The sequence below is a fragment of the Bombyx mandarina genome, chromosome 01 (assembly GCF_030267445.1).
Source record: "Bombyx mandarina strain Sakado chromosome 01, ASM3026744v2".
NCBI lineage: Eukaryota > Metazoa > Arthropoda > Insecta > Lepidoptera > Bombycidae > Bombyx > Bombyx mandarina.
Window position 1 is genome coordinate 15,106,709 of NC_143208.1, and position 6,035 is coordinate 15,112,743.

Consider the following 6,035-nt stretch of genomic DNA (forward strand, 5'->3'; position numbering starts at 1 on the left):
CAATGTATGCTATTTATAACTTGCTGCAATAATATTGTTAATGTTTGGAATTTCATAATGCTCAGTATATTTTTATGTTTTAGACAAATAATATTGTAATTAAATGGTAATTTCGACTTACCGATCGAAAGATATACCTCCTCGCTCTATACTTGAGGTCTGATTTTTTGTTTTACTAGTTATAATTGCACAACACGGCACTATAAAGCGGAGATCTGTTCGCCCAAGTAGTCCGAAGCGCACTAAACGCGGTGAATGAAAGAATCGGTCGAGTTATGTTTGTATAATCATAACTGTGGCACGCTTGCCCCGCCTACATTACCATTCCAACCTTATTTATCTATTCCGTGATGTAGACCGTGAGATTGTCTGCCAGTCAGATCGCCCAGAGAGAAAAGGGCCCTCTCTATCTTTCTCCGTCTCTCTCTCTCGTCTTATGCTCTTCAGATTCAAAAGTCGAACATCGACTTCAATGTTGGCACTTCAATGTATCACTCAATTCTTGCCGCAACGTATCACTCAATTTTTACCGCAAGCCACGTTTAGCAATATTTAATGTAACCCATATTAGTCCATTATATCACTGTGCTGGTTGGTGTGTTAGCAAAGACATCTATATTTTTCAAAATTACTCTATCGAAAATGAAATTAAATTTATCATTATAAATTACGTCGTGTAGGATCATAAAAATATGTAACATTTTCTTAATTATTTTTGAGAATTAATAAAGATACGCTAAGGCAACATAATTTCATAATTTATTAGATTGTTTCACGAAACAAATATGAATGTAAAATATTAGGTGTTACTATAAAAATAAATGTACCAAAGTGTTGTTAATTATTAAAAAATATATTGTTCTGTAATTTGGAACCCTTGTTTTATTTAAGTACATGTAAGTATCTAATTTCTATGAAGAGGAAATTCTGTTAGGTAAAAAAATACAACTTGTACGGATGACAACAAATTATTTATTAAAATAAACTCGCAGTTTAGTGTTGGCAAGATTCGGGTCTTTAGTCTAAAAATATCTAACGCTTAATTCACAATAATTTCTATTTCTAATTAATAATTTATCGAGAATAGTTATTCTCATAAAGAAATATCGATCATAGCCAATAATTAATACAATCACACATTTTATTTTAGTCGTCTTAATTTTATTACACAACTTATTTTTCAACTTATCATTTAATATTCAGATCACAATTCTATTCTTTTCCATTTACACTAATACCTAGCTATAATACGATTTATTAGATGTATATCGATTCGTAGAATAGCGTTGTTTCCTAATCAAAAGACAGCATTTGCATGAAACCATTTTAAAACAAATCGAAATCAAGCCTTGTAATTTATTGCAAAATTATGTAGCGAATAATTTAAGATAGACTTATGGTTACGAAAAGAGTGTGAACTTAGTGAGAAAACTATGGAAATATCTTGCTATCTCTCTTACCCCTGCGTAGTTCTGTGCAAAAATGTATATTAAATTGAGATATGTACTTGGGAAAAGACGAACGTGACGCAGTAGTTTTTTTAATGCATAGCTCAATGCTCATCTGGTATTAGGAGGTTACCGGAGCCCATAGATATTAACAGCATGAGTTCAGCCACGCACCTTGAGACCTGAGTTCTAAGTCTCAGTTCTATAGTACAAAGGCTGCCCCACCCTTCAAACTGGAACGCGTTAATGCTTCGCGGCAGAAATGAAGTGGGGAGCCTACCTTGGTCGGCTATCACCAGTGGAAGAATATTGATGTGGGAATCATCGTCTATATGCTACGTCTGTTAGTTTTCGGATACCGTTCCAACCCACCCATTACATGTAGGTACTTCTTTAATACGGTCATTATTTTAATTTGCAATTCCCATCGACAATTTTATGAGCATGATCGCATGATGATGAGCGTGATGAATGACATATCGTATGTTTTGGGGCGTATCAAATTGTTTCTAATTCAAACAATATAATACTTTTGGATCGTTTAAAACGAATTCGTATTTCGTTTAAGGCGATGTACCCCTTTACATTTACGAATGCTGTCTTCGAGAACTGGTATCGTATGAAGTATTATCGTACTTTTCACATTGCACGACACAGTATCGTGTAAAGGAGAAAAGAGACTTTAGTTTTTAGGTTTTTTTTAAGATTCCATAATATATTAAATCAGTCTGTCTAGATCAGATGTCATCAAGTTCTACAATTCAATTAGATCACGTAGTAGATTTCTCGTGCGGAGCTAACAGACTTCCAATCTTTTTCAAATCAGTACCGATGTACGGTCTGATATGAACTCCTGGATTTGAATTAAACGATTTGGGAATAGCTGTACTCGACAGTAGATATACATTTGTCAACTAAACGTTTAAACTAAGACTTATCTATCAGTGTGCTTATTTCCACCGCATCTGTTACGAAAGCAGTGAAATGCCGAATCTTGATTATGCTTTTGTGCCAAATGACTGCAAAATTTCAAAATATAATTAGTTCTTTGATAATATTAGCGATGCGTAGATGATCTTTTCTGGTGGAGCTCTTCATAGTTAATATTATTCAGAGACATTCCGACAACAGTCACTGATTTTTAAGACTATTATCTATCGAAGTGAATCCTCTAGTTGGGACTACCTTCACAATTATCGAAGTGCATTATGTATCGGACGTTTTTCATCGTTCTATCTTAACACTAAGTATAAAATAACATTGTTATTGATAAACACGAAAATAATGAAGTAAAACTAGGTAATGGATGTCAGGAAAATATCATTATCATATTATAATTATTATTATAGAATAAAACTTCATACGTCTACTTTTACGAAACAATTCAATTGTGATTGATATCTTAAGGAATTTTCAAGGCAATATTCTCGCCAAAATATAACATTATAAATACGGTGTTAGGATGCAGCGCAATGAATCTGTAAAAGTTCGCCCCAATTACGTGTCAAATAAGACGCAATGGATGCATTTATTCTACGAACAAGTCATAGCATCTGTTGATGTTTGAAGTTAAAAACGACAATAGTTTCTTAATATTCAATTAATTATAAATAAATAAACACGGTGGATTGCGCGTGCCTTGTTCACATGACTTGACGTGATAAAACATTAAATAACATAATAATAAGGTCACAACGAATCCGATAACCGTTTCTGTGCATAAATCGAAAATCTCATATGAACCTATTTTCAGGTCAGGGTACTAGAGATATTATAATATCGCAATTAAAAATATTTCAAAATAATGCTTAAACAGATCATTATTGTATGTATTATCATTTGAAAATTTTGATAAAGCGCTTTACAAATATAACTGATATTTGAACAGGATAAGTGATTTGGTTAAATAAATTTTAATATGATTAAATTGTTTTGTGACGATAGAACACGTATAATGCTGAATGATAAATCAACAATTGCGACTAAAACTACTTTTTCTTCTATTAATATTGTACATCTAATCACATATCCTTTACTTAAAACTAGAAATACAATATTCTTGTATTTATCCCGTTAGTGTTTTACATTTTTGTTTTTTTTATTTGCTTAGCAATATATTAATTCCAATTTTAGAAGTGTCTAAATTCAGCATCGTCTAGCAAACTAGCTTTTGAGCATTATCGATAATTTCATCTAGAAATATGAGATTCATATCGTACACAAACTGAAGCTTGCGTGCATACGGCTTGTGAGTTTAATTTTATCGGGTTGTGATCAATTGCAAATAATTTGGCAACGAACATAATGATATCTTTAAAAGGTGCTAACTAATTGTTATAATTTAGAATACAAACAATTGATCAAGTGTGAAAAGCTCAATATAAATGAATACAGAATATATAGCGCCGGTGAAACTGAACGTTAACTTCTTTGCGAGCATGTCATGGAATAATTTAAAAATTTAAGTTCTGGCACATTCCTTTTCTTCAAAGATGCCAAACTCACAAACTATGGCTGCTATATTTAACGAAGTCTCACACACATAATAAAATTTAGTTTGAGTACGACGATCTCATTCTAAAAGTGAATAATATTGGCAGTTTTTTTATTTATTTATGAAAGAATAATTTTTCGAGTAAGGCAATTCGGGATGTTTTAAAAAATACAGATCAGAGACATTAACACTCGTATAATCTGTGAGAAGTATTCAAAATCTCTATGGTTTAGTTTCGTGGAACGAAAACTATTTGTTTCATACACAATATATCTTTCTGCCAAGAACCGTAGTGTCTATTTCCTACATATCTACTCTTAACTGGCTTAACCAAAATAAATTTATTTTCATCTACCCCAGTTACTCCCAGAATGAAGCAATTTTTAAAAACATTTTTTACAATAAAAATGTGAGAAAGTACCAATAATTACTTAAATTGGATTTAAATTTAATTTCCAATTGTAATAAAAGCGAACGAGAAATTATTACTTTCTTTGAGAATTTTATATGATCGTGTACAATATAATTGAGATGGGATGCGTGTACCTTACCTTTCTTTATATGATATTATATTATATAACATTTTTTTTTGCGTACGGACATCAAAATTAAAACTGTTTTTATATGGATCTGCGATGATTGTCTAGTCTATCCTCTTGATACCCGATAACGCGGAATACCACTGGCACTCTCAATATTCACGTAGTAACAGCTATTTTGTACTCATAACAAAAAAAAAAACTTGAAAATCGTTTTGTCTAAAGAATGATGTTTTACCGAAACGTGAACAAAATAATAGATGGATTAAGAAAATAAATAAATAATTAAGAGTTTAAATGCCTCTGACTTGTGTCGAAAATTGATGTTTTAGTGTACGATATAAATATTCCTCATTATGTTAGAGAAAAGATCTTGTAGATAACTTGTAGCAATTATTATAGCAAGTTCAATGAAGGCACGATTATTTCAACTAAATCATCTATATTATTGCTATACATAAGGATCAACGGGGAAGGATTCCTTTTTTTGTATATTTTTTTCATTTTCTACTTTCACTAATTTATTGTACTTTTTCCTTTGTAATCCTAATTTGTAGAAGATTTAGTTTACTTTATATTGAAACATGATTCATAAATGCATTACTACAAACATTGATGGGTGATAAATGTAAAATAAAACAGAAATAAATAAATTTAATTGTCGATTAAAATTTTATTTAGAAAATAAAAGACATAACATCAATAAAATAATTTGTATAAATAATAAAGCTGGAATTACAGTTACAATGAAGCAAAAATGAGATACTTGAAACAAAAACATTCTTTACAAAATATAACGTTTTTGAAATCAACTATTGGTATGGAATATTGACATTAACAAAAAAAAATTGCTATTAACAATACAATAAAATAGGAACGAAATATTAACGTAGAAGTAAAACTCAAATAATATGGATAGTATCAGTTTTTGCCACATATTAAATTAATCTTATATTCCGCAGAAATACAGAGACTAGAAATTGAGCGATAAATGTACATTATTGGTATTACCAGTACAGTAAACTTTTAATTAACGAATAGTACTTACACTAAGCATTTAAAATGTCAATATTGCGTTTGAAATTATATTTTTTTTTGTTTTTTAAAACAAATAAAACTATTATAGCATAATGCAAGTTTTGATATGGTATTTACTGACACAACAGAAAAAAAGCCTTAAGTTCTTTATTCAACATAGTATTCTATTTTCATTTTTTAATAACACAAAAGCTTACGTCATGAAATATGTTGATAACAAAGAAAAATTTAGAGGAACCAAACGTATTTGCCAAGTTCTTTAATTGCTATGGAAATAGTTTTTAAAACTATTTTTTTAGATAAATGTAGAGTGTGGTATAACCACAAGTGATAACTTTGATGTTTTTTATTTATTTAATTAAGAATATTTTTATTACAAATCTGATGTGTCAAAAAAAACCTTTTGTTTGTTGCGCTCATAGCTAAATAACTAAAGTAAAAAAAAAAAACTTTGGTCAAAATTATTTTAAAATATCACACTGTATAAAAATGTATAGAATTAATTGCCTCATTGGT